General features: G+C 42.9%; 1 long non-coding RNA gene across 1 annotated transcript; it reads left to right on the forward strand.

Moving 5' to 3' along the window:
- Positions 1-16,166: 16,166 nt before the first annotated feature.
- LOC146895108 (uncharacterized) lies at positions 16,167-19,218 on the forward strand. Its single transcript, XR_015000726.2, has 4 exons — positions 16,167-16,267; positions 16,554-16,616; positions 18,226-18,324; positions 18,476-19,218. It is a non-coding gene; the product is annotated as an uncharacterized LOC146895108 (long non-coding RNA).
- Positions 19,219-24,591: the final 5,373 nt, after the last annotated feature.

Genomic DNA, 24,591 nt, shown 5'->3' on the forward strand with positions numbered 1-24,591 from the left:
AAAACAAAATTTACTTATTTCAATGTATGGGTGGGAAATATTTTGTTTTTGTTTTGAGACAAGGTCTCACTTTGTGGCCCTGATTGGCCTGAAACTTGGAGTGTAGACAGGGCTAGCCTTGAACTCACAGAGGTCCATCTGCTCCTACTTCCTAAATGTCCAGCCAAAGAGGCTGCAGAGGGCCTGGATATGAGTAGGGGACAGTGGCTGGTGCTGGGGGATAGGCAGGGGAGGGGAGAAAAATAGAAAAGAAATGAGAAGGACCAAGAACTGTCATTCTGAGTCCCTCTGCCAGGTGCGGCTGTAATGTGACCTCAGTCTTTGCCGTGACCCTCTGAGACAGTGCCGGTAGTACCTCTGCTTTACTGATGGGACCCCAAAACTGAAGAAAGCTACTGGGCAGGAGTCAGTGGTGAAACTAAGGTTTGAACCCTGATCTGAGTGGCTGAGAACTCCTGCCGTGACATAGGGCTCTTTGCTGGGGAGTGAGAGACAGTGGCTAGGGCAATCGCCTGGGCCATACCACTGCTCTTGGGTAATTTCTTAAGCTGTAGTCAAGTCTTTAACAGGCTGAAGACCCTTTAATTGGGCCTGCTTGTCGTCCAGTCCTGCCCCTTCAGTTCTCTCCAGGAACCAGTTAAACCTTCCCAGGTAGGGTGATCAGACAAAGGTAACTGTCACCTTTTGTTTCAGCCTGTGCTTTTATTTTTCAAATTCTAGCGCTGACCTCTGAACTCAATCTGCACTTGTCTATTGATGCATAAATAGCTGTAATATCACAGTAAATTAAATTCTGTTTTAAAGGGTATCTATTTAACAATCTGTCACAAGTTTCACAGCATTTGATTTCTTGTCTTCTCTGTCCAGTGACAGGTTTATCTCAATGGGGCTTGATTAATGAAACCTTTTATTTGGTGTAAGCACACCTATTATAACCATAATCTCTTAATGCTTGCTTAGGCAACATTGAGGTCTGGAGAAAGAGACTGAAAACTTGTAGCTTCTGGAGCTGCATCGGAACCCCAGGTGAGGCAGAGCTGCGAGGCCAGTGGCCTGCCAGTGCACGGTACAGTGATGCTAGAGTCGGCTAAAGGCAGAGCAGCCGTCTAAAAGCCTTGACCCAATTCCGAATTAACTCAGTGGTGTTTAAAAAACTGTTTCCCGTTTACTTCCAACTAATCCGCCTTCCCCAGCAAAGTTGCTTCGCCTCTGCGTGCCAGTCACCGGGGGGGGGGGGGGGGGGGGGGGGGGGGGGGGGGGGGGGAGGGGGGGGGCGTGGCAGCAGGCTTCCTCTAGAGCAAGGAATTTGCTAATCGTCCTATCTAAGATGTGGTATGAAAGCGAAATCACAGAAAACTCAGAAACTGAGAGTGTTAATGAAGCCACGGGGCCGGGCACTAATAGCTCTTGAGAAGCAGAAATGACTTTATGATGGATATTCCCCAGCACCCTTTTCAGAAGCACTCGATTGAATTGTTTGTTCCTGCCCCTGTTCGCCTGCAGAGGAGCTGCGGTTCCTGCTGGGTTGAAGCCTGCGCATTCTCCGGGCTCTGCAAACTCTGGGGGAAGACTGCCTTGGGTTTCAGCCTCACCATTGTCTTACCTTTCTGTTAAGCATTGAGGAGCATGCACAGTGAGCACTGAAAGTAAAACGTGAAACTTGTGTCTGCTACAGAAACTGTCCTTTTTTGTGGTCTTTCTATCTAGATATTTCTACGCTATTAAAATTATATTGACAGATATTAACCCTCCCCCCTTTACCTGTGTGTGTCCAGCGAATGCCTGGAATGTTTCATACACCTTTTTCTTTTTCTTTTTTCTTTTTCTTTTTTTTTTTAGTTAAATGCCATTATTTTTAGTTTGTGATACCTGTGGTTTTAAGTACAACAAAGCCTATTTGGAAGAGTGTTGTTGTTATTACACTAGAGGTAGGAAAGAAAACAAGGCAATATTATTAATAAATGTAATTAAGGTTTCTGACAAGACCAATGGGACAGTCCGTTATTTAAAAACCATGATCATTGACATTCTTTGTTGAGATAGGAACAGTCAAAAATATTGCATAAAATATTTAACAAAATATTTTATTCAATGAGTGTACTAGCTTGATTATTAATTTGATCACTTGAGTTTGTAACTTTTTATTGCCTATGCATGCTTATACAGCCATTTTTTCTTCCTGGAGTTTTCATAGTAAAAAGGAAAATATTAAAGGGAATAGTTCTGCAAGAAGGGGAACATCAGATTTTTATTTTATTATCAATTTAGCACTAATTGCATCCATTGTAATAACACTGAGAAAAATGAAGTCTGGCCTAACTTTCAAAATTAGAAGAACATGCAATAAAAGAAGAAAGCAAGCATAGTTAAAAAATAATGTTAAAAGAAGGATATTCTCAGTGACATCTGTGTTCTTTTAGAAAATACGTGCAATCTTCTCAGTTAAAAACTTCCCTAATGAGATTCTGGGTGGATTATTATAATTCTCCAACATGTGTCCCACTTTTTAGTTGATTTCGCATCATGCTTTTTAACCTTCGACAACAAATATTGTTGTACCATGAAGACAGCAAATCCAAACAATTACATATGGAGTCCAAAGGCATCCCCGGGAAAATCAATATTTGCCATCTCCGCAGCTCCCTGCTTGCAGCGCGCTCAATAGCTCGTATTCATTACCCACTCAGATCTCTCTTGGCTTCGCCTTTGTGGCTGGAAACCCCCTTTTCCCCCCGCTTTGACTTCCACATAACTTCTTTGCCCTGCACTTTTACAGATGCCCCCTGGCTATAAATACTAATGAAATCTCTTTGCTTAATTCAATTTTGCTGGTACACTTACAGTTATGACCTAACTTTCCCACGAGAGAGGCTGATTGAACATTCCACTACCTTATGGATGGGGGCAAACATTCTCAGAGAACTGGGCTGACGATTTCCATAATTACAGAATTCACAGCCTAATGACCTTAAAAAACAATAAAAAGATCTCTTGCTAATTCCATTTCTGTCACTGACATTCAAGATATTTCATTTTTCACGGGACAACAAATTTACTTTTTTATTTTCCAAGGACCAGTCCTTTCCCCCCAGATTAAATTCCCTGAATACTGAAGTATTCTATTGAATATTTAGCATTTCTTTGTCTTTTAAAAGTTAGAATATTTATGATCCTTAGAATGAGTTTGACTGATTTATAGCAATCAATTATAGGGGTGCGTTTTCAAATAGCCTTTTTAAAATGAAGAATAGAATAATTAAAAAGATCACAAGTCCTCCCTTGCATATAATTATTTCATTATTTCATTACAATGCAGAAATTATTTTTGCTGACTGCGAGCAATTTTAATTGAGCGAGGTCTGTGTTAATATCCGATAGAAAGCAGTTCTTCCTAAGAAATAAGACCGTTAATTGCCTAAATTTTTATTCAGTAGAGTGAGTCTTCTGAGTCAGATTGCAATATAATCATAATCAGAGGGTAGAGTGGGTAGGACACCTTCTCTGTGGTGGGGACATTTGATGAGCATAACCTGTCCACTCATTTATCCCTTCAACAGGTTTATTTCTTATTAAGCATTTGTTTTGTAGAAAATTCTTAATCCATCCACATCATCACAGGAGAAACTATGAATGACAATGAGACATTAAAGTTCAGACCTGAAGTGTACTATAGTCAGCATGAATAAGCAAAGCCAAACATGACATTTTCCCCCAAATCAAAATGCTCAGGCATCATAGACATAGATTCTGAATGATTTTGCATGTGTGTGTGTGTGTATAATGATTATATGTGTATTTATTCCTTAGATAAGGTCTTATATCACTCAGACTAGCCTCAAACTCACTAAGTAGCTGAAGATGACCTTGAACTGACCTTGCTGGCTCTGCTTCCTGAGAGCTGAGATTATAGGTTGAGGCACACGCCTGATTTCATGTCTAGTTTTTGCTTATTATATGAGATGGAAGTTTCTTATTTACCCCAGGTTAACCTTAGCCTTGCTATGAAGCCCAAGCTAGCTTCAAACTTGTAATTCTCCTGCCTCCATCGCTACCTCCCAAGTACTGGGAGGCATCTAGTGGTTGTGTATTCTTACTTATGCGTATTTTGAATGGAAAAGAATATTTTAAAAAAAATCACTGATGTTTAAGTGGCCAGTGATGAAGTGACAAGGGCCTTCTGTGTGTTGAACATGAGGTTAGCATTGTGTTATTTCTTTTCCAATCCTTCGAAGGGAAGTACTAACATTTTCCTTTGCTTGGTAAACTCACTACTGAAAGGAAAAGTTAATTATCAATATAGAAATAACAGAATTGTTTACAATTCAAATTTCTAAGTTTCTTTTTTCTTTTTTTTTCTTTTTTCTTTTGGTGTGTTTGTGCATTTTATGAGACAGGGTTTCACTGCAAGCCCTGGCTGTCCTGGAACTCACTCTGGAGACCAGGCTGGCCTCGAACTCATAGAGATCCTCCTGCCTCTACTTTCTGAGTGCTGGGATTAAAGGTGTGCACCGCCACCATCTGACTGTGGGAATATTTTCCTTGAGCCTCACTAATGTTTAAACTGGTATGAGGCCCCCAACATAATCCTCGTGTGAACGATGGCAGTCATAGCTGGGCCTTGATTTCCTCCTAATGCATAGCTAACTGGAAGTTAACCCTACTCCTTGTACCTTGGTAATTAACCTGATTAGCATCTTCTTCTCGCAGCAAATGAGCATATTGGAATCCAAGCAAAGGGGATAGTGTTAGCGCTTCCCTTGGAAGATCTTGCAGGGGAGGCCTACCTACTTAGTGCAGGGGGAGGTGTCTATGTTGAACTGGTTGGCTCTACACAGAAGCGAGGAATTCTCTACTCAGAGGAGGAAAGCCTTATTTTGAAGGACTTCCTGGTAGGAGACAGAGGGTTTACTGTGGACATTGACCTGGAGTTTGCTTCCCTTTCCCTGACGTGTGCGTGTGTGTGTGTGTGTGTGTGATGGGGTTGGGGTCAGAGGACCCAAGAGCTGGTTCCTTCCTTCCACTGTGTGGGGCTTAGGGATGAAACTCTGGCTGTCAAGACTTCAGGACAAGGGCCTTTACTCATCACTGACCCACCTTGTCAGCTGCACAGAAGTTCCCTCCGTCACAGAGAATAAAATCTCCACAGGAAGACTGTTTTCACTTAAGAAATAGTTGACGAGTCAAACGTTACTCTTCTTTTCTAGCTCTGCAGTAGAAGGTAACCCCAGAATCTGTTCTCTCTCAGGGCGAAGAGGTCCCGGATGAGAGCAAATGGGATAAGCCACATTTTTGTGTCCACAGCCCTACATATAAAGGGCTCAATAAAGCTCATACACAGAATACTCTTCAGGGAGATACTTAATTCTCTGAGTGATATTTACTTGTGGGAAGAATAATTAGAAAAACAAACTGTCATTTATTGAGTACTGTATCAAGTACTTTACTTGTGATTTTTTTTTCTCTTAGAGCCTGACAATAATAGCCAAATGAAATATTTTGTTCCCTTTAAAGGTGAGGATTTTGAAGTTCATAGAAGATTAGTGACTTATTTAGGGTCATAAGCACCCCATAAATTTCTTAGAAAGATCAAATGATGTCGTGGAGTTGATCACGGTCCCTCTCTTTGTTCTCTGACTTTATTAACAGCTTCCTCACTGAAACAGGAGGGTGGACGACCGGAAGGTTTATGGTAGACGGTGTCCTAGAAATGCAGACTTGGTCTCTGCTTGGTCATTTCTGAAGGGCGATATATATATGTGTATATATATACACACACATACACATGAACATATAATATATACATATACAAACAATAAATATGTATACAATATATACATGTATACATATATACACACATAATTGCACACACACACACATATGTACTGTGTCATCACAAAGCTGAGTGAGGGTATGAAGAGAAATTACAGAGAAATTTGTTCCACGTGGCTCTCCGTAGGTACTCTGTTGGAGCTGCCTCATCCCCATTAAAACAGATTAGTGCCTATAAGAACGTCATGGGAACCAAGGTTGGAGTGTCTTTTGTTTTTTAAGATTTATTTATTTTTATTTTATGTGCATTAGTGTTTTGCTGCGTGTGTGTCTGTGTGAGGGTGCCAGATCTCTTGGAACTGGAGTCACAGTGGTGAGCAGTTATGTGAATGCTAGGAGTTGGACCCAGGTCCTCTGGAAAAGCCGCCAGGGCTCCTAAGAGTGAACTAAGTCATCTCCCCACCCCCTGGAGTGTCATACTTCCTCATGAGTACAACATCCGGACTCTGTGAGACCCAGAGCAGGGGCTTGCTTTCAGTCTTTGGTTTCTGTGGAGCTGAAATTCATATTTACTCTAAGTCTAGAATTAAAATACTTTTTAAAAAGATTCTTATTTATTCATTATGTATACAGTTCTCTGCCTGCATGTTTTGCCTGCACACCAGAAGAGGGCATCAGATTTCATTACAGATGGTTGTGAGCCGCCATGTGGTTGCTGGGAGTTGAACTGAGGACCTCTGGAAGAGCAGGCAATGCTCTTAACCACCAAGCCATCTCTCCAGCTCTAGAAGTGGAATACTTTAAAACTACATAACAGTAAAGACAGACTTATAAATATAGACTAGAAACATCTTGGGCTTGTCGTTGGAAGAGTAGTAAAATCGAACTAGAGGGGAATGCTTCTAGCTTTGCTTAGCTTGGGGACTTACCATAGGGACTTACCTTTAACTTCTATACAGTGGGCTCCAGGACAGCCTGGCTGCAGAGTGACACTCTTTCAACTCTGCCTTGCCCAATTAAATAAACTTTTTATAGGGCAAATTGACTTTGCGCATTTTGTTCTGCTTAAAAGTTTAGCAGAATACCTGATGGGGGAGCTGCTCCTTTCCTGCAGCCTACGGCTTCTAAGGCCGGTGAAAGCACTGCCGGTTACCTAGCTTCTCTCTCTCTCTCTCTCTCTCTCTCTGTGTGTGTGTGTGTGTGTGTGTGTGTGTGTGTGTGTGAGAGAGAGAGAGAGAGAGAGAGAGAGAGAGAGAGAGAGAGAGAGAGCGCACAAGCACCACACTGGATGAGAGGGTGGGGAATCTGAGCTCCATGCCTGGATTTCACTTTGCTATTTGGATCACTGTGTTTGCTAGAAAATTCAACTAAACCCCCCCCCCCCACCGCCGCCTTAAAGTGATACTTATTGCTGATGGGCATTGCTGAACTGAAGTGTTTAAGCGCATGTAATGTATCTTCAATAAAATTCAGATTTAAAAATCCCCTAATGATGTATGTGTTTGACAGTCTTTAATGAAAATGGATTAGAGGGATTTCAGAGATGGAAAGGTTTAATAGTAACCATTCTTTTTGCTTCATGTGGAAGGAACTTCAGTGTTGTGCAATGAATCAGGGAATTTTCAGGGCATTTGAAACAGGACTGTGCCATGTCTTGTGTGTGTGTGTGTGAGTGTGTGTTGTTTTGTTAAATATTTGACTTTTCTACTGTATGTTCAGGGAACGCTTCTTCTACTGAAGTTCTTTGATACAGTTCTTTCGGGAGCACAGTTCAGGTGTATTAGATCATTCGGGGACTCAGATAATTCTCTTTTGAGTAATTCGATTCATGGCTTGATCTCCTCTTGCTATCGAACCGATGCCTCAGCAAAGGGCTAGAGGATTCTGCTGTTTGTAGCGAAAATCTTGTGCCAGGACCATTAACCTTGAAGCTCTATACACTTTTCAGGTCAGGCGATTACCACAGTTATCCTATTTACTTATTTAAGAACGTGGCAAAGAGAGCTTCCCAAAATGGACTGATAAATGTGAGTGGAGAAAAAAAAATCAATTTTTTTTTGAACAGATGGATACAGAATTGCGATGACAGAAAGAACGCTAGGATTCAGTTAAAATGTCTCTAAAGCAGGTCAGAGCAGATAAAACGGTGTGATGTATTGGCGTGCACCTGGGTAGAGAAGAGGAGCCGAGCGTTCCAGGTGCAGCAGTGCTTAGCATTTGGTCAAACCTGCCATGTTCAGACCGTGGAAAGCCTTGGCTTGCTTCGTGCCAGCACTATGTCTGAAACCTAATATGTAGATTTCAGGACAGCCACTCTCCTCAAAGATGGAGCGTTCCCACCTGCTCATATGTTTCTCCTGTTTCCATCTTTCTTAACACACCTTGGAAAGCACTCATCAACTCCAACTCATATATATATATATATATATGAAGTCAGAAGAAGGTATTGACCTAGAGTATGCATGGTTGTGAGCCGCCACGTGGGTGCTGGGAACTGAACCTGAATCCTCTACAAGAGCAACAAGTGTTCTTAGCTTCTGAGCCTTTGCTCCAGCCCTTCAATTCTTTCTTTTGATAGGTATGTTAAGATTTGTTTCCAAGGAGATCAAAATGACCTGCCTAAGGCTGTTTCCACTAAACAGTGTCAAAGACAATTCATGACAGCATCTGCTCTTTCCTGTTTCCTGTGCTCTCTGCTTCTTCCTTGAAACTGAAGTAGGGGGACCGTGACATTCCGTACTAAGGACCAGGAGAAAGTCATGTGGTCAGAGGCTGCCAGCACAAGTGGAAATCTGAGTCCAGATATTATTCATGATCCACTCTGACCCACACATAGGAGAACTTTCCTGTCTTTCTCTCTTCATAAAGAGTTCACTATATAGTCCAGGCTGGTAGTCAAAGTCAGCCCCCTCCTAATTGAGTCTCCTGTGTGCTAGAATTACATTCTGTGACAAAATAAGAGAAGTATTTTTAAATTATTTTTATTAAATATATTTATTTCTTTATCACTGTGTGTATGTGTGTTTGTGTGTGTGTGTGTGTGTGTGTGTGTGTGTGTGTGTGTGTGTGCATGAATATCACAGTGCAGCACAGGTGACTGTTAAAGAATGCCTGGGGAAGTTGCTTCTCTTCTACCATGTGGGTCCTGAGCAAGACTCAGGGTGGCAGGCTTGACAGTCAGTGTGCAGGTGGAAGTTTCTGTCCCAACCACCTGCTCCCGAATAACACAGAGGTTTAATACTATTTGTAAGTGCTCAGCCGATAGCTCAAGCTTGTTACTAGGTTAACTCTTACACCTAAATTAATCCATAATTCTTATCTTCTTATGTTAAGCCACATAGCTTGGTATCTTTTCTCAGTATGGCATTCTCATCTTGCTTCTCTGCGTTTGCTTGCAGCTCTCCGACTCTGCCCTTTCTCTTCCCAGCATCCTTAGTTTGGTTGCCCCGCCTATACTTCCTGCCTGACTACTGGCCAATCAGTGTTTCATTAAACCAATTCAGAGTGACAAATCTTTACAGTGTCCAGGAGCATTATTCCACAGCACCAGTGCTGAGTACATCTTGCTGGCCAACACATTCTCTCTCTCACTCTCTCTCTCTCTGGAGGCAGAGCCTGGCTAGCATGTGGCCCAGAGTCAACTTTTAAAAGCATTTATTTTAGTTTTTATTATTGTGTGTATATGTGTGGATGGTGTGGGTTTGTGAATGTGGGTGAATGCAACATCACGCACAGGGAGGTCAAGGACAACTTTCAAGAGTTGGTAGTGGTAGCGTGTGCCTTTAATCCCAGCACTCAGGAGGTAGAGGCTGTTTCCATGGATTGGCCCGCAAAGCAGTTTTACCCAGTGAACCATCTCACTGACCCCCAGACTGGCCTTTAGCTCCGGATCTTCCTGCCTCTACCTCCCAAATACTGATGATAATAGAGGTATGAATCATCACACCTGCCTTGGTAATCTTTTTTATTTTACCAAGTTGCATATTTAATTTTGCATGGAATGGAATACATGTCATTGCCGAAAGGATGTACTTGTTTGGTTGGCAGCATCACCCTAGCCCCCTGGCTCCCATTTTGGAATGTTTGGTGGGAAGTTCCATTTCAAGCCCCTCCCCTGGGAGGTGCTTCAGTCCAAACTCCACCTCTGAGAAAACCCACCAACCGGCAACCCCTCCCCAGAGGGGGTCAAGACCATGCCCACAGGCTATTTAAACTGCCCCCCCACCAGAACGAACACAACACGTGGTATTTCCTGTTCTCCTTCCTCCTCTTTTTGTTTTCCCCAAGGGCCTCCCAGGAGTGCTGGCATCCATTAAACATGGGCTTTTTCTAATTTGGTTTGATTTGGTCTGATTTGGATTATTGCCTCGGCGGAGAGGATTGTTGGGCCGGAAAAACTTTACAGTAGTACTTCATGCATTCACATCTCTTAAGACGGCCATCTTAAATGAGAATTGTGATGATCAGAAATGTGTGGCTGTTGTGATTTAAATATGAAATGTTCCTCACAGGGACATGTATGAACCCTTGGTATCCGGCTTCTTGAACTCTTATGTGAAGTTACAGAAAGTTTAGGAGGTGGAGTTTATGAGAAAGGGTAGGTCACCTGGTCCCAGTTCTTGTGACTCTGTTTCCTATTTGCTCCTAAGTGGAGAACAGCCTCTACCCCATGCTCGCATTGCCATGATGCTTGTTCTGCTCATGAACAGGGAGGGCTAAGCCATCACATACTAAACTTTCCCACCCCAAGGTCTTCCTGTCTGGTGTTTGGCAAAAGCGATGATGAAATGAACAGATAAAATGGTGTTCACCAGCGACAACTTTATGTTGTTACTCCGTCTTTGCAACACAGATGATAGTTTCTGAAAGAAAACCAAGACTTTGGGCATGCACAATGACGTCTCTTAGTTTCTCCACTCTGACTGTGTTGGACGTAGAGGCCAGTCCACAGACGTGTACCGTGAGTTGGTCATGAGTTCTGTTGTCAACCTGACATATTTTTTTTTGTTTTAAATTTTTTCTTTCTAATTTTAAACTCTCCGTCTTATTACAATAGCCCTGAATTAGGTTTTCATTGTTCCACCAGATCTATAGTTCATAAATTTGTTGAACCATGAACAAACGTGAAAGGCTAGCACGTGCAGGTACCAGCCATATGCACTGTTTTAATGAGTAGTCGCCATGACATATGGAGGAGGACTGCCCAATTAATTATTGGGTTTGATGGAGTTGTTGCCTGCCTGCACGACTTAGTCCAGGGGCCCATTTATAGTGGTAAAATCCTGGAATGGGCTGGTCTGACCGATAAACAAAGTAAATAAATGAACCAAGTTGATTTAGTAGCCCACATAATTTGCTAGACTCTCATAAAAAGATTATACTGCTTCTTAACAAGAGGTTTACATACTTTTTGGAACTATGTGGAATTTCACAGTGAAATTCCATTTCTGTGGTTTTGATTTTGGTTTTAGCAATTTATTAAGTTTCTTCAGCGCGTAGAAAAAAATACCTTTGTCTTTTGAGAGCCAGTGGTGTGAATTATAATAGAAGGTCAAATGAGACCGGCGGTGGCGCATGCCTTTAAACCTAGCACTCAGGAGGCAGAGGCAGGTGGATTTCTGTGAGTTTGAGACCAGCCTGATCTACAAAGCAACTTCCATGACAGGCTCCAAAGCTACAGGGAAATCCTGTCTCAAACTGCCCCCCCCCCATGGTCAAATAAGCATGTTTCTCTCTTTATTATAATATTTTATTTATTTATGTCTTTATTTATTTTTGAGACAGGTTCTCATCCAACTCAGGGGAGCCTCAAACTCCCTGTGTAGGATAATCTTGAATTTCAAATTCATTTGCTTCCACTTTCTGAGTGTTGAGATCACAGGCATGTCCCACCACATGCAGTATTGCGTAGTGCTGAGCATTGAACTCAGGGCCTCATGCCTGCTAGCTAGGCACCTGCCAACAGAACTACATCTCTAGCTCCTCCTTTTCTCTGGTCGAGACTCATTAGGTAGCCCAGGGTGACCTCAGAGTTACTTGGATTAGCCTCCACATACTGAATGTGTGCCACTGTACCTGGCATCTTCTTTCCTTTTCTTTCTCTTTTTTGGGAGAGAGAAGTAGAGAAAAACTGGGTCTTGTTCTATTGTGGAGACTGACATGGGCCACCCTATCAAAAAAAATAAAAAGAAAAGAAAAGAAGGAAAGAAAGGAAGGAAGGAAGAGAAAAGAAGAAAGGAAGAAAAGGAAGGAAGGAAGGAAGGAAGAAAGAAAGAAAGAAAGAAAGAAAGAAAGAAAGAAAGAAAGAAAGAAAGAAAGAAAGAAAGAGAGAAAGAAAAGTTAAGGCAAAAATGTAGGCATGTTTGAAAGATGGTAATGGGTTCTTCTTCTTAATTTTTGTCCAACACAAGTTCCTGTTGAATTTATTCTGTGACACCTACAGAGGTTTTCTGAGCTGTCCAAGTCAGTCACAGTGTTTCAGCTCCAAGCATCAGCTGGTGTTAAAATGCTCTACCTTAAAGTCACAGACATCTTGGTCAGGAAAGTATGCTAGCAGTGCCCTAGGCTAGATTTGCTCAAGTTCACATTTGCTTTGCTCTTTTTTTTGGGGGGGGGATCACTATCAGAATTAAGTTTTAAAAGATGTTTTGCAAGCCAATATACACTAAAATATACATAATATATACACATATAATATACATATTTATATACATATTATATAAATATACACACATATAATATACAATAAAACTTGCTCCATTCATTTGTGCACCCTCCCTTCCATTGTATGACTTTCTTCTTGGGCAAACTCCTTTTTAGCAAAGTAGTTACCAGCACCTTCCAGGACTCCATTTATTGTTGGTGTTGTTATGCATGTGCTGGAGATTGAACCCAGTGTCTCGTGCATTCTCTGGTCTACATTTTCCCTGGGTGAGTTAGTGGAAGCTCCACGCTGTCTAAGGTCCTTTCTCTTGCTGAGAGCTCACCACGAGTCATACAGGACACTTAACCATCAGTACCCCTGGCTTTGGCTCCCTTGATGTTTCAAGCTGGTGTTTATGGGCTTTAATCTGTTCCCTCTTTCTATTTATCTAGGTCTATCGGACAATTTTTAGCTTTCTTTTGCATGCCTTCTATTGTTACTTTTGTCAGTTAAAGAAAATGTAAAGGCAGCATTGTTCCTTGTTCATGATTTAATCAGATCATGATAAAAGCAGCATCTGTTTTTTTTAAATATTTATTTATTTATTATTTATACAACATTCTGCCTCCATGTATGCCTGCAGGCCAGAGGAGGGAGCCAGATCTCATTACAGGTGGTTGTGTGCCACCATGTGGTTGCTGGGAATTGAACTGAGGACCTCTGGAAGAGCAGCCAGTGCTCTTAACTGCTGAGCCATTTCTCCAGCCCCAAAGCAGCATCTTTTCAAGTAGCACTCTCTCTCTCCCTCGTTATGATCCCCTTCTAATAGCATGTACTTACAGTCTGTTAATATTTTTCTTCCTTTATTTTCTCCCTAGTTCTATTTGGGTTTTTTTTTTAATTAACAAATTATTAGTGTGTGTGTGTGTGTGTGTGTGTGTGTGTGTGTGTGTTATAAGTGTGGCCATGCATATACCATGGCATGTGTATGACTACCAGAGAATAACCTTTGGGGGTTGGTTCTCTTTCACCGTGGGTTCCAGAGCTCAGATTCAGGTTGTATGGCAAGTGCTGTCTGCTAAGCCGTCTCACTGGCCTGGTTCTTCCATCTCTTATTGGTGTTGGGATTACAGGCATGCACCACCACACTTGGCGATAGAACCAGGGCTTTGATCATGTGAGACAATCATGTCATCAAGCCAGCTAGCTCCTAGTGGTCCTTTTTTTTTTTCCCCCTTGGCTTCAAGCCTCTCCTTTTGCAGTAACACCATAAGGCCTAAGCTGTGGCCTGTTCCTTGCTCCCAGCAGTGGGCTAGACGACTCTCAGGGCTCCAGGTGAGCCACCTTTCCCTTGCTTTTCCACCTCATTTAGTCATTTTGCCTTAGCTTTAACTTGAACTCTAGCGTTCAGAATTTTTTTTATATAATTTTAAAAATATTTATTTATTTACTTATTATGTATACAATATTCTGTCTGCAGACCAGAAGAGGGCACCAGACCTCATTACAGATGGTTGTGAGCCACCATGTGGTTGCCGGGAATTGAACTCAGGACCTTTGGAAGAGCAGGCAACGCTCTTAACCTCTGAGCCATCTCTCCAGCCCCTAGCGTTCAGAATTTACATGATTTTGGTAGTCCCTCTTGCTATTCTGGATCTTCTAGAACAACTCAATACAGCAAGGTGCCGCTCTTCTCCTCATGTGGCCTGGGCAGATGATGCTTGCCTGGCTCCATGACTATGCTTCCTTCTCTTCTCTTGTTAAAGAGAGTCTATTAACAAGGAACTTGTCTTAGCGCCAAATTCCTCAATTTCATCACAAGTCCAGGTACTAGCACTTTGAAGGTTCTCAAAAAGGTGTCTGTGCTCACAACACCTTTAGAATCACACATAGAGTGATCCACACCGACAGATAGAGAAACAGGGGCAATAGCTGTGAGTCCAGAGAAGATGAAAAGATTTCCTTAAAGTCACACAATAAGGTTGAGGACGTGGTTTTTGGTAGAGCACTTATAGGACACTGACAAGGCCCTAGGCTTGCTCCCTGACACTTCAAATGAATGAATAATAAATAAATTTAGTAGCCAGGTGTAGCAGTGCACGCCTTAATCCCAGTACTTGGGAGGCAGAGGCAGGTGGATCTCTATGAGTTTGAGACCAGTCTGTTCTACATAGTGAGTTCCAGAACAGCCAGAGCTACATAGTGAGACTCAAAATGTCTCAAAACAAAACAAAACCTCAACATATATTATACATGTAAATACAACTGTACCCACTGCTCTCAGCAACGTTAAGACATTTATTTCTTATTTTTGAGCACTCTCTTTTCTAAGGCGTATTTTCAGGTTTTCCCCTAAGCTCTTCCTTCTCAGAGACACAGCCGAGTAAGAAGGCTCCCCTGTCTCCCAAGAAAGGCTCAACTTGGTTATAAATCTGGAGTTGACTTTGATTTTGAAAGTCTTTGTCTTCTGAGGCACATGGCTAATGAGGAGACTTTGGAAGGGAATGGCTTCTGGCAGCCTTTCCTATGGTAGTTATGTAACCATGCCCAACTCAGTCGTCCCTGGCATGCTTCTTTTTGGTCGGATGATAATGTTAGTGTTTGCCTTACAGCACAACCCACGGCAGTGGAGATGAGGGCTAGCGGGATTCGGAAGGCTGTCGTTGGTGTCAGCATCACGTGTCTCAACTAGCGCAGAGCCAGCCGCAGGACCTGGGAGGATTTTATGCCATCCTCCTTGCTCTCCTCTAGCTCTTCCATTTCAATCTCCGCAGAGGTAGACACTGGGTGTGACCTCCCACGGTGCTCTTGGGAGATGTGCCACACGCTCGTAGGACTTCCAGGGCTAGTATCTGCCGCATCAGGTTCACTGGGTGAATCCCACTGGCACAGACGGGACTCTGGGTTACTCGGAGCAATGGCAGGCAGGTGGTATCAGATGTCTGTAAGTGCCTGGTCGTTTGTCCTGGGGTCAGTCATCATGAGAAGACGTCCTTCCCAGATGGTTGCCTGGATCTGGTTTTTAAAAAATGACAGAGCTAAAGATACATCTCAGAGCTATAATGCTTTAAGTGTGCTCTAAGATCTGGGTTCCAATCCACCATCAGAAACAACAGAGGGGCACCAGTAGTACCAGCATTGCCCAGTGGGTCAGTCGTTCTGGATGATAGGACACTGGCCTCAGCTGGGTTTGCATTCTTTCCCCCTCTCCCTTCCTCTACAGCCCCTCCACCCCCATCTCTTCCTTGGGGCCCTGATGACAACAGTGGATGAACTCTGAGTGGAAACTCCTCCCTTTCCGACTCTGATGTTGTCATTTTTTCTTTCCTAGTGTTATACGTGGACGTTAAGGTCGGTGCTGCCTCAGTAGGCTCCTGCTGAAAGAATATGAATGAACCTCCTTCCTCTCCGGCACATCAAGGGCTTTGGAACACTGGGAAAGTGCCCCTTGAAATTCCTGGAGGAACCAAGAGCAATGCATTCAGAATTCTCTGAGGAGCAAGGAGACACCCTCGACCCCTGGCACAATCTCGTTTCTGGCATGCCACCCTTCTGTGCCGGGGCATCTCAAGAGATAAAAGGCAAAGGGGTTTTTCTCCTGAGCACAAGAGCGGGCTGAGACCTGGAATCTCTTTCTGGCTCTCAGCGGGAGTCATGATAGTTTCCCTTGCGTCATCCCCCCTGCCTGTGACTTTTCATCTTACGTTCTGGCTTTGCTCCAGGAGACTGTGCACTGCCTGTGCCAGAGACCCGCTGAAAGGTCACCCCAGAATGGCTGTGTCGGGTGGGGCTCATTTGACAGCGTGGGTCCTGAACCGTGATCTTTAACTCTGCACTTTGGAGAGTAAAGCAAGGGTAAAGAATTCTAAAAGAGCCCCAAATTCAGATTTTTGGAATGATAATGCTAGTGAACTGGCCTCTGCCTTCTCCCTGCCAAATTCAAAATGGAATTTCTGATGGGAGGTTCTTAAATAGAGTGATCTGCCTAGGGAGACCCGTCCCAACCTCTTCTCAGGCAGTTTCTTTAAATACCCAGTGAGTCCCAGTGTCCTCCTGGGGGTTTGTAAGTGGATGCTGCTGAACCTGCATCAGACTGGGTCTATGCATCATTTAACCACTTGTCCTGACGCAACACTTCCAGATGCTGCTGGAACCTGTGCAGGATGAATTGAGGAGCTTCTTCTGCTACAAATCAAAGTCCTTGGTGAGTTTTTGTTATTGTTTCTTATTTTTCTGTGTTGTTCCTGAAAGTGTTGACACTTCTTACACACACACACACACACACACACACACACACACACACTTTTTTGTTTGTTTTTGTTAGGGTTTTTTTGTTGTTGTTTGTTTCCCAAGACAGTGTTTCCCCATGTAACTGCTCTGACTGTCCTGGAACTAATTTTGTAAACCAGGCTGGCCTTGAACTCACAGAGATCCACCTGCGTTTACCTCCTGAGTGCTGGGATTAAAGGTGTGTGCCACCACTGTCCGGTCAACCACTCACACACACTTTTAATGAGCCTGTCTTGCTATGTAGCCATGACTGGCTTGGTACTGCCATGTAACTCAGAATGGCCTCTGACTTGTACCAATCTTACTGCCCCAGTCTCCTTAGTACTAGAATTGCTGGCCCACACCATCACACCGACCTAGAGCTTTTTGTTTTTAAATACTTTAAATAGTATTTATTACATTTTACTATTTAGGCACTATGGAAAATCTAATGGCACTTTTTAAAAAATGTGTGTGTGTGTGTGTGTGTGTGTGTGTGTGTGTGTGTATGTTGTTGCCCATAGAGGTCAGAAGAGGCTACAGGGCTGTGGAGGTCAGAGGATAGCTTACAGGAGTCTGTTCTGTCCTTCTAGCATGTGAGGCCTAAGGATAGACTCAGTAGCCAGGTTTGGCAACAATTACCTTTACCAGGTGAACCATCTCACAGGCACTAGTTTCAAGTTTGAAAAAATATTCCCTAATTTCACTAGTTTTCTCAATTTGTAGGAAAGAGAAATGTGACGGAAAGGAGAGGAAGCCGGAGACGCTCTCTCTCTGGCAGCTCCCCTTCACACTCGTTCCCACGGTGTCCACTCACAGTTCCAGGGGGCCTGGTCCCTAGAACGTGCTAGAAGAGAAGCCGGTGCTTCAAACGAATGCGTTGTGCCCCCTTTATTAATCAAGACACTGTGCTCTTTTTTGGAGTACCTCGCTGGCCTCTGGGCAGCTTCAGGACTGAGTTCAGATCTAACCAGAGGTTGTCGCTCTGTGGTTCACCCAGTGCCTGTGCAAGGCACACACAGGGAGAGATGCAAGCTAAGTGTGGTGCGCTGGCTAGTTAAGTCTCCGCACTCTTAGCCACCGCTGAGTGTGTCAGGTGCAGGCTAATAGAAAGGCCCGTGGAAGGTAAAACATGATTTTATGTACCTATGTGTGGTTCTGCTCAGCGAACAGCAGACGGTAGACAGTAACATCGGATTGAATACAACGGTAAATTCTGTCTTCTCCTTTCTGTGCCTCTTATTGTAGGCACTTGTATATTAAAAACCATTTAAAAAGCAGATTTGGGCCAGTGAGGTAGCTCATCAGGTAAAGGTGTTTGCTGTCAAGTCTGATGGCCTGTTTGATTCTACGTGGTAGAAGATTAGAATCCAGTCCTGTGGGATTGCCTTCTGACTTCTATATGGGGATAATATCATGTACTTTCTTACACCAACACACACACACTTGCACATACACACACACACACACACACACACACAAATAAATATAAAATATTTTTTAAGTATAGACTGATTTGTTGTGCTCATGATCTGTCTCCCAAGGTATGTCCCTTTTATTCTATTGTCAACTTGATACATCTAGAGTCGTCAGGAAAGAGGAAAACCTCAAATGAGAAAATTCCCCACCAGCTTGGCCCATAGGTAAGTCAGTGGGGGCACCTTCTTGAGTCATGATTGATGTGGGAGGGCCTGGCTCACTGCAGGCACTGATCCACTGATCCTCATGGCTGAGCAAGCCATGAGGAGTGAGCCGGTAAGCGGTGCTCACTGATGGTCTCCGCTTCAATTCTAGGTTCCTGCCTTGAGTTCCTGTTCTGACTTCCCTTCATGACGGACTGGAAGCTGAAAGATGAAGTCAACCCTTTCCTTCCTGAGTTGACTTTGGTCATGACCTTTATTCAGATCGATAGAAACCTTACTAAGTCATGCTCTAACCAGATTTTAAGTTTAGACATATTTCTTTGTTTATTTCACACGTACGGTACGTGTGTAGGCATGTGTGTGGCATGGTGTACATACAGATAACATGGGGGAAGTGACTCTTTTCTTCCACCGCGTGGGTTCCAGGCATTGAACTCAGTTTGTCAGACTTGGTGCTCTGCTGAGTCATCCCTTTGGCCGAGGATTTTACCAACAAATATTTCCTGGTGTAGATGAAGCCCTTGGCTAGGGCTATGAGGGGTATAAACCAGTGAATAGTTAGGCCACGCCTTCCTTCCTAGAAGTTCACAGTCAACGAACACTGCCAGATGGTAGTCTCGAAACAAAGTGAACTGGGCAGGCTCCTACTCACAGAAAACTTCTGTCAAGCCATGATAAATGGATATGTAAATCATTGCACGCACGACGATGTGAAGCATTTGAAGCTTTCTCAGGATTAAATATATACATCTTGGTTAAAAATTTGAAGGGATGGTATGTTTGAGACTTTGTAAAAATCTGCACATCTGTCTTAGGTAACTGGCCCACAGAACTGTTGGGGGAGTGAAATCTGTCTCAGGGATGGCAGTGATACGCGATGGAACCAGGAGAGACAGGGAGGGAAGGGGGGAGGGAGAAAAAGCGGGTTGATCATTTTGAGATGACATTAAATTATCTTTTGACACCAGCTGTATCTTTTTTATCACAGAAAATGGAAACAACTCTGTCCTTGACCTTCAGAAAGAAATTGACTTGGCTAGCTTAACTATTCAAACAAACAACTGTGTACTCTCTTCAATTCCTGTGATGATTTTGATTTACTCTAAATGACGGAACTTAATGAACTAAATTATGCTATTTAAATGCATTTTGTGAATGGTACTGTAGTTTGTTACAAAGCATTATGTCTATGCTAAATTGTGCTGTAAACGATATGGTACGGAACATATGTGCTGTACTCATAATTTAGCTGTTGTTCTGCAGTGCTGCTTGCTAGGACGCACCGGGGAAGGAGCCTTTATTTACCTGGTGAAATGAAGGTGATATCTCAGCGAATCACTAGGTCTTGCTGACCTTGGCAGAATTACAGCGCTAATATTTTCACATGGATGAACTCTTCTCGAACAATTTCTCTAATGTATATGGCAGAAATAGGCTTTCCATTATAACTGGGTATATATGGTAGATCTTCTCTTTCCATTTTTCCCCTTCAACAAACATTGACTGCAGTCCTTGCAAGGATAATTCCACCTCCGCTGAGGTTCATGTCTGCTCCCGGCTTCTCAGCGCTCCAGTAATAGAACATGGAGGCTTGTCCTGCAGGGACGCTGGTAGAACATGGAGGCTTGTCCTGCAGGGACACTGGTAGCCTTTCAGAATAGGCCTGAGTTAAAAAGCTTTGCTTCTTTCTTAACCATTCAAGAAATAAAAAGTAGAATATTCAGGCCAAGATACTGTTTTATAATGAACACAGCTACATTGACTTCGTTTAGGAGCAAATGGGGTTCCTATAAGAGTCCAGCATTAGGTCCCAGCTTCTTTACACGGAAGACTTATTTTTATTAGTATTGTTATCATTTTTCTTTTTGGTTTCTGGAGATTGAGTCTATATGTTGCCCTGGCTATATAGAATTCTTTATGTAGGTTAGTCGCATGTAGGATTTCTAACATGGAAGAATTCATGTTCTCTGTCCATCGGTCTTTGCTGAGCCAGGTAGAACATACCCAGTTTTATTTTCAAAATTACCAGTTAGATTTGCATGAATAAAGGGAGAGACAGTCAAACTCTCCTTGTAAGAAGGAATCAGCAGGACCAGATAAAAACATTCTCCAGTAACAATACAACTAAAAATACTTTATTTTATTTTCATTTAGGGGCTTTGCATGTGAATGGGTAGGGCAGAAGATGATTTACAGGGTTGGGTTTTCTTGTCTGTCTACCCTGTGAGTCCCAGAGATAGAACTCAGATCCTAAGGCTGAGAGACAAGTGCCTTCACCCACTGAATCTTCTTGCTGACCTAAGTGTAATTTTTATTTTTAAGAAATCAGTTTAAAAGTTTATTGCTAGTGAGCCAGAGAGGTAAGCACAGGTAAGGGCATTTGCCACCAAGTCTGACAATGAGTCAACTTGTATTCCCAGGAACTACATAGTGGAAGGAGAGAACTGGTTTCTGAGAGTTATTCTCTCACCTCCACATGCTACACACACACACACACACACACACACACACACGCACAGAGAGAGAGAGAGAGAGAGAGAGAGAGAGAGAGAGAGAGAGAGCAAATAAATAAATGCAATCAGTTAAAAAAAAGTTCATGGATAGAGAGAAATCCACCAAATTCTTCAACCATGTGGGATGATGCTTCTATTTTTCTACTCAGAGGCTCATCTTCACAATAGGATAATTCTACTTGCTGATGGAAGATAAAGAAGCATTAGTTTCTAGGGACAACCATAGTAGAGATTCAGGGACAGTTGGTTGACACACATTCCTTCCTTATCAACTACTTCTGCCTTTGTGCTCTGTGGTGGTTTGAAAGAAAATGACCCCCAAAGGGAGTGGCACTATTAAGAGGTGTGCCCTTGTTGGAGTAGATGTGGTCTTTTTTTCTTATTGGAGGAAGTGGAGGTGGGTTCGGAGGTCTCACATGCTCAAGCTACACTCAGTAAGACAGACTACTTCCTGTTGCTTGTGAGTCAAGATATCACTCAAGATAAATATGAATAAGAAATCTCAGCTCCTTCTTCAGCACCATGTCTGCCTGATGATAATGGACTAAACCTCTAAACTGTAAGTAAGCCACTATGATTAAATGCTTTCCTTTGTAAGAGTTGGCGTGGTCATGGTATCTTCACAGTAATAGAAACTCTAAGACATGCTCTGTGGACACAGAGCATCCGGAAACTTGGAGGTCGGGTGTTTCATGATCAGTAACTTTGTCTTAGCACAAGTGGTGATAACTTACCCAGCAGGTCTTTTCTCACAGTTCTGGAAGATGGAAGTCTAAGATTAGGGTGCCAATGGATATGGTTGGTTTCTGATGAAGCCTCCTTTCTTGTTTTGTAGGTGGCTGTCATCTTGCTACATATCCGTATGTTCCTCTTTGTGTACACATCTGTGGATGGACAGAGAACAAGCTCTCTGGTACCTCCTTTTGTAAGGACACTAATTCTATCACAGTAGGACCTAACACTTGTGACTTTATTTAACCTTGATTACCTCCTTATTAGCCCTACTTTAAATACTGTTAGAGTGGGGGAGTCATGGCTTCAACATAGGAAACCTCAATGAATGACAAGTCAAGTGATTTACTTCATTTCTCCTCTCTAAGTACGAGTTCATGTTTTGTGTTGCCCAGTTGTGATGGCTGACCTTGCTTGTCCACTCCACATCTGGAACCAACTGAAACCCAAGCTGCCTGGCTGGTCCTTCTGTGAGGGTTTGCTTGATCAGATTATTTGAATTGGTAACACCCTCCCTAAAGGTGGGCGGCTCCTTCTGGTGGCAACCTAGATAGAGGGACATGGAAGAAAAGAAACCTTGTTTTTGCCTGCTTGCCCTCACTCCCACAGGCAAGTCCTTCTCTCCTGCTGCTGTGGCATATCTTCGGTGATATTAGAACCAGTTCCTTTGGGTTTCCAGTGCCAACTGAGGACCAGCAACTCATCAGGAATCATTCTATCAGTGCTGCTCCCTCCCTGACTAATATGGCAAGTTTATCAAGTGAGACCAAGTTTATCAAGTGAGACTCAGTGAAATGGTTCCTTTTTCATTTTAGATTTAAAAAGTATTTTTTAGAGATTTCATTTTATTTTTAAGTATGTTTATTGTGTGTGCGCCTATGTGTGGGTATGTGCATATAACTTCAGGTACCCAAAGATTCTAGGAGACAACATCAGATCCTCTGGAACTAGAGTTACAGTCATGAGACTCCATGCAGGTGCTAAGAGTTGAACCCCAGGTCCTCTGGGAAAACAGCAAGTGCTCCGACTCCATACTAAAATGTTTAAAGTACAATATGGAGCTGGCTCAGGTGGTAAAGGCGTGTGTCCTGCAAGCCAGGTAACCTGAACTCTATCCTGAGAACTTACAGTAGGAGAAAACAGAATTCTAAAAGTTGCCTTTTGGCCTCCAGAACTAGCCTGCGCCCCCAACACACACAGGATGCAGGGTAACATTTGCTTCTTTCTCTCTCACACACACATACACGGGGCACAGGGTAATGTTTGTCCCACCCCACACACACACACGGAGCACAGGGTAGTGTTTGCCCACCCCCCATGGCACAGGGTAATGTTTGCCGCCCCCCCCCACAGGATGTAGGGTAATGTTTATCCCCCACGCACACACACATACAGGTCATGGGGTAATGTTTGCCCCCCCAACACACACGTACATGGAGCCCAGGGTAATGTTTGACTATGGTTGCTTCCATAGTCAAAAACCAAAGTGGGGAAAAGTGTTGTTGTTGGTTGTTTTTTTTTTTTTTCCCCATAATGACTTAAAGTATTTGGTGGCTATCTTCTAGCAAGAAATTGGAGTTTGGTTTATTTTGATGGGTTTTGTGTTTACTTGCCTGGATCTTGGGAACCTCCTGCTTTAGGTTTGAGCTTTCGGTTGCTGGGCAAGCAGCTGTGACTGTCACTACGTTGAGCACTGATGATGCTTTTGAAGTAGAGTTTATTTTAATTTTTATTTTATCAAATGCATGAAAGGTTAAGAGATGAAATCTAGAAAGGTTAGGTCTCTAACTGAACTCTAAGAGGAAATCATAATATAGGCAACGGGCAGAGAAAATTAAGCCAGTGGGAGAATGTTCTCAGTCTAATGAGATTATCTCCGAATGTAGCAACTTAGAATTAGGTGTATGCAAATGGCTGGTTAATTCTGATGAGTTACTGCAAGGGAAGACCGATGTTCTGTCTTTTTTTTTTTTTTTTTTTTCCTGGGCTGTATTTGGCATTTTCACCGGTGATTCATTTAACACGTCTCCTGGTAATATTCTCTCTCTAGTTTCTTCCAGAAGCAGAGATAACTGCCACAACCAGTGTTTTAAAACATTGTGGGTCAGTGCAATGGTACAGCTGTAAAAGTCCTTGCTCTGGGAGCCTGAGTTGAATCCCCAGAACCTGCTCTGGAGGAAGAGAACCAATTCCTGGAAGTTGTCTTCTAACACCCACAATACATGTCATGGCACATGCGTACCTGCACACGGAAAACACACACACACACACACAGACAAATTTAGAAACTGAAGATATTGTAATGACAAATCTAAATTTTTAAAAATCTGACCTTGGAGCTTATTTATTTGCTTTGTTCTTAAAAATAGTTTTTAAAGGATTTTTTTTTTAAACTTTCGTTTTATTCATGTGCACATATGGCTGCAGCTGTCCTCAAAGGCCAGAAGATGGCGTTTGATCCACCTGGAGGTGATTGGGAGCCACCGTGAGGATGCTGGGAACTGAACTCAGGTCCTCTGCAAGAGCAGCAAGTACTCTTAACTGTTAAGCTCTCTCTCTAGCCTCACGCTTTTATTTTTTTCTCTTTCATTTCTTTTTCTTTTTTTCCCTCTCCTCCTCTTCTTTTCTTGGGACATGAAGATCTGCTCCGTAGTAGGAGCCATGAAAATGTCTGTGAATATCAGTGATAAGTGGAGGGGACCATGTCCGTTAGACTGGCTGCCAGGAGTGGGTGTGAATGGGGCAAGCAGGATTTTCTGCAAGACCAACATGAAACTATAATGCTGTAGACTCTATATTTGTAATGAATGCCATAAATATAGGATGGTGGCTGTTTCTTCTAGCACAGTGTTGGGCTGACATACAGCTGAAAGCTAAAACTAGGAGAGGCAATTTGTAGAATAGAGTTGCCTTCTGCTCTTCCCTTCCTCTCTCCCCTCCTCTTCTTCTTCCTTCTCCTCTCCTCAAAGTTTTGAGGCAGAGTTTCGTGTCCCCAGACTGATTTTGAACTTGATGAAGCTGA

The sequence above is a fragment of the Myodes glareolus genome, chromosome 3, assembly GCF_982192425.1.
Source record: "Myodes glareolus chromosome 3, mMyoGla1.1, whole genome shotgun sequence".
Lineage (NCBI taxonomy): Eukaryota > Metazoa > Chordata > Mammalia > Rodentia > Cricetidae > Myodes > Myodes glareolus.